Below are 7,662 nucleotides of genomic sequence, written 5' to 3' on the forward strand. Positions count from 1 at the left end.
CAAGATCACACGTTTTCTTTTACGGTAGGAGTTGACCTACTAAAGCTTCAGGCTCTGGTGACGAGTATGAAAAACAACCTGCTCGCACTTCACAGTCACTGAAGGCGTCCCTCCCTGTCGAATCAAGCCCCAGGCCGCAGAGCAGGCTCGGCGTTAGCGTATCACACAGAAACAGGAGCCCGGCAAACGAATAGCCGCTCTATCTGCTTATCTGCCTGTTGTTGCCTCCCGAAGGTGGAAGGTGACAGAGAGACAATTACCAAACACAGCACAAAGCCCACCCCAAACCGCCGCCGCAGCGTCCCAGAGGACGTGTGAGTCACTGAATCCCCAGCCTGTTTGTTTGATGCTTGTGACAAAGGATCCGACCCCTGACCTTTTAGCTCTCGATGAGTCACCGGTAGCACTTTGAAATAAAAACGGGGCTTCCCCACACAACGCGGCCGCCAAAGTGCAGTAACGAATAACATTTAAAGCAAACGCTTATTTTGTGTTTATCTGATTTGTGTATACCATAATCCATGGGTGGCAAGACACGAACGGATGTTTAATAGGTCATATGTGTGCAGCATCCTCACTGCTCAGGGTACTCTGTGGTGCTTGAGAATGTGGTGCATTAGAAGATCAAATGAAGGATCAATGAGCACTGAGGCCACTAAGTATTGAATTTTAAAATGCTATTGAGTTTTATCCACCTAGATAAGTACAGCCACCTGTTGTGCTGGTATTGATTGATAAGAGATACGATTAGCCTCTTCTGAGTCTTTGTACAAACTGTACCGGAGACACAGCCAGACGGTACAAAGCTTTTCCCTGAAGCACAATCTTCTCTATTCTTTCTCAAGTTGAACACGTGTAACAGTGAAGCAGCCTCGTCCTCTGTCAGTCAGTTTGTGTACATGAAAACCAGGCAGGGAACAGATTCACTTTTAAATCTACTTCAAAGCTGCCGAGTTGTTGTGCCTTATTGCACCGGGACAAAATCCTTATTTTCTGATTGACTGAGGCGACTAAAACTGACCGCTCTTCACACTGCTGACGTCCATACGGTCAGAGAGCGAGACGAGAGAGTGACGGAGAGGCAGAGAGATGTGGCCTCGGTGTCCAGACTGAGCCACAACTGGTATGCTGTCTTAAGAGAACCGTTTGGGTGTGACTCATGCATGAATTCTCGGCACAGACAGAAAGCATCCCCGCTCACAGACCTCTTTTCATTTGACTCCAGTCTTCAGATTTTTGTCAGGAATTTCAACTTTACTTTAGTCCACAGTCAGGTGGAGCCCCGCCAGTCCACATCTGTTTATGTGGAGGAGCAGCTCTACACAGTGAGGGTTTATTATTGCATCAGACATTCAACGCCGTCACCCTGGCTCACTCCTTGGCCCCTGACGTTTATTGAGAGAATGGCAAGACAGGGGTGATGGTTTGGTTTTTATCTTTTCCTCTCTGAACCAAGAGCTATAAACACAAAGCCTCAGCTTCTGAAAATTTGGTAAACTTACCCTGAAATCACCCTGTCTCACAAAGGATGACCTGTCTAAACCTGGTGTTATACAAACAGGCAAGGCACACACACACACACACACACACACACACACACACACACACACACACACACACACACACACACACACACACACACACACACACACACACACACACACACACACACAGTCACAAACGGACACATGCACACAAACCTTTAAGTTGTTCAGCAGACTTTATTTGACTTTTGAGTCAGATCAGAAGTTGCCAAGACAAATAATCTCCTTGGGTCCAATGGCCAAAGCTGTTCCCAATAACTTGCTGCAAAGTGAAAATGACAGGCAGTGAGTGGCACGTCTGCTCAGGTGAGATTTATTTGTTGTTTTACAGAAGTAAAGTGAAGGAGTAGAGAAGGTGAGAGGCAGGGAGATAAATGGGTAAGGAGAGATACAGAGGCAGAGGAAGTGATGGAAAAGTGGAGCTAGAAAGCGACGGAGACAGAGAGCGAAAGAGAAAGCAACTGTCGCTGGGTTGTTGACAGGTGGGCCTGAGGGCAGGTATGACAGGTTGATTCAGGTACGCCCCTCTCCCCCCTCCTCCACCGCCAGCCCCCTCCAACCTTCCCCTCTACCCCAGCTGGAGACTGCCAATGTGAGATAGCCTACAGGGCTGAGGAGACAGGTCTCCATCAGAAAGCCTTGCAATCCTTTACAGTCATACGATAATCATTTAACTCTGGGTGCCGTGTGTCAACAGGCATGACGGCTGACGAGGCGGGGAGACAAGACGACAAACAATTCTAACTGCAACACCCGTTGTATGCTTCCAAGGAAGAAAAAAAAAAACAAGGAGGGAGGAATGAATAAATGAATAACTGTCAGAAGCGTTTGGCTTATGGGACAATGGGTTTTACTGCAGTTGAGGCTTGGGGGCCAAAAGTCACTTTGGGTCACTTAAACTGCAGATTCACTGAAAGATTTGTAAACTCTAACTCTGGAGCAGCCAAAAAATAAAGCACCTTGATGTGAGACGTAGATATAAGTAATTGATTTGCTCTAAAGCTTTAAATTCATATTATCTATTCCAAATGGACAGGGTCAGAGTTGTCTCTCTTTCCCTCTCTTCATCCGACGACTTGGAAACGACCACCTGTGTTGGTTAACTGTGTAACTGGATTAAGAAGACTGCATTCATACATAATGCAGGCGTTTACCTTAATAGGAGAAACGTGACTGGTGAGCAGTGTTTACATTAAAGGAGGGTGAGAGTTCAGATGAACCGAGGGAATATTTTTCTGCCTACGCTGGCGGCAGACAGTGTAATGAATTTCTATAAAGTGCACTGCAAATAAAAATAAAGACACACAAAGGAGATTGCATGTTGATGGTTGTCGGGTGTTGCTGACACAGAGAAATGAGTGAGGACAGCGTTGAGACTTGCAGCAGTGTACAGTTTGTAAAAGACATCCAGTAACCTTGGTCTGAACCCACGATTATAAAAAATCACTCTTTTCTTCTTTTGAGCAGCTAGAGTCCAGATTAAGGAACAATAATCTCAATAAAATATAGGATTTTATCACATGTTTGAGGAGGGGTGATCAAACAGGAAATATTACCTATTATAGTGCACCTTTTCAAAATGAACACACACACACACAAGTTTCTATAAAGGCCCACACCAACCTGTTCCATTATTTGTGTTTGCCCTGCTATCCAAACACACTGTGCACATGGCGTATTGAACACAAACACCCACTTACACACACACACACACGATCACGTCCAAGGGCCGGCGCGAGTACATGTATCCACAAGTGTGCTGACAGCACACACCCAGCATATAGCCTGACATTCACTTGGCCACAATACACCACACAATTAAAATAAATCTCCTACAAAGGCCACATGGTGCTGCTTTTTTTAAACAGCCAAACAGGGGAACAACTCCATAGCAACACCAGAGACATGTTTACGTGTGAGAATATTTGGATATTCACAGTTGGAAACACAAACAGGCTTAGTCTCATAATTTAGTTAGGAACAAGATTTTTCTCTGTATTGACTCAAAGAGTCAAAGAAAAAAAATAACGTGAGTTGGAAAGTCATGAACTGCCATTTTTCTCACAGTGGGATTGTGACAGTGTGTGTTCTCATTATGAGCGCACAGACAGCCCTCCATGGGTCTCTCTCTCTCTCTCTCCCCCCATCTATCTCTGCATTCCCAGACAGCTTTAGCAGTTCAAACCCTCGCACTGCGGCATTGTCACACACCACGCTGGTTGCCATGGAGAAATAGTCCTCCTGGTCTCCAAGGTACCCGAGTCTATTGTCTTTGGCTTCTTTATTTAGATGAAAACATGATTTGTTGGAAGGGATCTACTTGTTTTTTCGCTGCTTCTCTTTGCTGCCTCTTCTTTCTTCTTCTTCCTCCTCCTCACAAGCATCAATGCAGAGTCGCATGAAGTGTATTGTTTCATTCTTCTCCTTTCCAGGAGTTTGACTATACGCGCATGTGTGTGTCGAGCTCGTCTGATGTTTTGTAGCAATTAATTTCAGTGTGTCTGCATGTCAGCGCCCCAGGAGGGGGGCTGTATAAAAGTTTTCCCCATTGCCACAGCTCTCGCCAGGGCTTATAATTGCCTTCTATTACCAGGCCTGGGTGTCACAGCGCCTGCCTGTCTGTCACCAGGAGACTCAACCAGCGACAGATGATGAGGAAAAGGAGTTCGACTTTTCTCACTGCTGCTCTTTTTGGCAGAGGAGATGATGCAGGATACAGTATATGGTAAATAAGGTATCATCCTCCTTCTATGTGGCCTTGCCGGTTGTGTGTAATGCACAAATTTCAACTGCAGTGATTTGTGCACGTGTGTTATTGTTGCTTTGAAGACACGTGGGACGGAGCCGTGCACTCTCACAAACAACAATCTGAAGGTGAGCCACAGACCAAACACTGAGGAGAAAATGCTCAGTGACTCTAAAGGAGCTTCAAAAAGCTGCTTACAAACTCGTACAATCAGCCGGCTCTGACCTTTGACCCTGTTTATTTGCATGTTTCCAGCTCCACTCACAGCTGTCAGCAAGCTGCTACTTTCTGCTGCCGCCGGCACTGAGGCTGAAAACCAAACAGGAAGTGACATCACATCCGCTGCTCCGTGATATCACCGGGTTGAGCCCAGTGAAAGGGAGGGGGGAAAAAAGACAAGAGAGACCGAGGAGCGCGGCTGAAGGGTGGAAAGAGGAAGCTGTCTGTGTTTCGTTTTCATTCAGTGGCTGTGGCTCAGACGTCCCAGACTCTGTGGTCTTGTTTAAGGCCAGCCAGACAAATAAACTGATCTAATTTAAGTCACTTATCTGCCTAATCAGATGGGCTACAAACATGCAGACTTCATCTTCTGCATCACCCTCACTTGACCGTCTTAAATCACCACAATAAAGTGGGGTTTTTTTGTGGAAACTTCATGATCATACACACACTTTTGGGCCTTGACTTTGCTGACGTCAGCAGTTGATTGAGCCTGTGACCATTTGCTCAATTATTTCTTACTCATGTTTCTTGTAACTTTTAAATGCGCATCTATTCACTTAAATGTGTTATAGCTGTATTAATATTGTTCTTTTTTCATTTTCATCAGGAACACGGATAAAATGTCACTTATGATGCGGTTAGACACGTGCTGAGCTCAAGATAATCTCCGGAGATTCTCCTGCCAGCCCCCCTAGTAAAAACTCAACAAAATGTCCAGGTTTAGCCGATGGGAGAAACCAGCAGTAAATCCTCTGGAGGATTCACAGCGAGCGAGTGGGCGTGTTGAATCGGTTTCCAACACGCAACAGATGCGAAACTGAAACAAACAAATACAAAAATAATACAAATAACGCAGGATGAAGAAGTGGTAGTGAAAGGATGTCAAGAGAGCTTTTTGTGATGAGGGCCGATCAATATTCTTTTATCAAAAATATGTGATCTTGGCAGCAGAATTGATACGTCACGTCCTGCATACTGCACCACCCCTCACCTGAACGCTCAGATTTCTGTGTTGTTGTGAAGGTGTCTGGAGAGTGTTGCGTTGTTCACGCGTGAGAGACAAACTTCTCAGAGTTCAAGTCTGAAATGGCTTTAAACAACTGTTTTTAAAAGAAATGTATCACATAGGAAATGTTTGTTTGTAATAACATACCCTCTGTCCTTTAATATGCTATACAGTGTGGAACTATAAATCCTAATCTACTGTCAAAGATCCGGTGCGTGTGTCTCGTCAGTTCACACAAACACTTCTTCTTTTTTTTTTGCATGCATGGTGATGCAAAAGTGGAAGGAGAGCATTCGGAAACTGTGACGCTTTGCTTTGTCAGCCCTGGGTGCAAGGCAGGGTGAGTTACTGTTGTGAGCTTTTGTGGTAAAAGCGTGTGGCAGCTTGTTCCTCTGGCACGGAGGCTACGCATTGAATGGAGTGGGTGCAGGTAAACATGCTAAAACAGGCCCTTTCCGTAAGTGAAACACACATTTGTATCTCACTATAAAGGCACACTTTAAATACTTGTACTTAAACTTTGGAATAATCGCAAACAAGAGTAAACTTCCCTTTCAGTTCTTTAATCCTGTAAGTTACTGTAAATCTCTTTGGAGGGATTTTTGAAAGTGTCTGCCCACCTTAACAATCCCCTCAGGGAAGGAAAGTGTTTCATCACATATTTGCAAACGACATTTGTTGCTATGACGAAAATTATGACGATGGTGTTGATGATAGCATTCTGACTCGGCTTGGCCAGAGCAATAAATAGACACAAATTGTTTTGAAAGTTGTCTCCATTTCTCATATTAAGAACAGGGAACTAGAGAAAATGAGTCAGAGCAGAAGTGTTGAGATGCTGGAGACGCTGACTCCAGATCAGTTCAAAATAATGGTTTATTAAGGAGATTAAGCCCACAGGGGTTGATGGAAAGATAACCCGAGAGCAGCGATGTTCAAAACAGCAGAAACGTCACAGGAAGACGCCCCGCTGTGAATGGCAAAAACCAACCAGCACTCGTACTGTATAGCCAAGCATGTCCACAAACACCAAACCCTATCGCTCCTGAGTGAAAGAGCTAGCCAGGAGTGGGGGAACTGGGTGGCTGAGAGGGGAGAAGGAGGGCAGGATCGTGGGAGAGAGGCAGGAGGGAAGGGAGAGGAGGACTGGAGCGAGTCCAGGGGAACTCCAGAGTGCTGTTACCCAACATGCTCTCTCTCTCTCTCCCTCTCTCTCTCTGCAGGGGCTGGGAGAGTGACTGCTGCTGGTGCTGCTGGAGAGACACACAGAGGGGAGCACGCACACAGACACACACACACACACACACACACACACACACACACACACACACACACACACACACACGCTCACACATTCACGTACACTGCCATTGCTGTGTCGCCATAGTAACACACTGACCCCGGCCTTAAAGTTGTGCTCCCGAGTCTGATCTCCTGCCGAGCTCTGAGTAGTGGGGTGGAGTAAATCTGCCTATTTATAGCAGCCCCTTTGGCTCGTTTTCTACTAGTGACAATAAGAGCTAATCTTTTTTCTCCAAAGCCGCAACACATGTACCTATCGTCAGCCGGTCCAAAGGCCCACAATGGCACAAAGAACTGGGATGGCATGAGAGATGGTACAAGTGAGAGATTGAGAGACAGAGCAGGGAGAGAGAAGGGGACAAATGAGAGGGAAAGAGAGAAAATGGAGAGACAATGAAATAGAAGCTAGGAAACTGAAGCTATGCTGCCTGTGAATGAGTATTCATCTTTTCTTTTACTACTGGAACCTCAATGACAAGCTGCTGGGCTCAAGTTAGAGACATACATTCCTCAGAGAGACTTTTAACTTTTAGTAATCTTGACTGTTAACATTTGACACTTGACTCTTTGGATGTCGATATATCACATTCACAAGAACATGAGGTAGTGTTATAGCTGTGTTAATATTGTTGACTTTTGAACTTTGACCACCAAACTCTAATCAGTTCATCCTTCAGTCCAAGTGAATGTTTTTACCAAATTTGAGGAAATTCTCTTGAGGTGTTTGTAAGATATCTCGTTCACATGCCAAAAAAACATATTTTGGGGAAGTCACTGTGACCTTTGCCCTTTGACCTCCAAAAACTTACCAGATCATCCATGAGTGCAACTGAACATTTGTA

At 45.2% G+C, this 7,662-nt stretch overlaps 1 long non-coding RNA gene across 1 annotated transcript; it reads left to right on the forward strand.

The window, feature by feature from the left end:
• The first annotated feature begins 4,014 nt into the window (after nt 1-4,014).
• LOC117769441 lies at nt 4,015-4,800 on the forward strand. The gene is made up of 3 exons (XR_004615233.1): nt 4,015-4,269; nt 4,374-4,418; nt 4,546-4,800. It is a non-coding gene; the product is annotated as an uncharacterized LOC117769441 (long non-coding RNA).
• Nucleotides 4,801-7,662: the final 2,862 nt, after the last annotated feature.

Source organism: Hippoglossus hippoglossus, chromosome 10 (genome assembly GCF_009819705.1).
Source record: "Hippoglossus hippoglossus isolate fHipHip1 chromosome 10, fHipHip1.pri, whole genome shotgun sequence".
Taxonomy (NCBI): domain Eukaryota; kingdom Metazoa; phylum Chordata; class Actinopteri; order Pleuronectiformes; family Pleuronectidae; genus Hippoglossus; species Hippoglossus hippoglossus.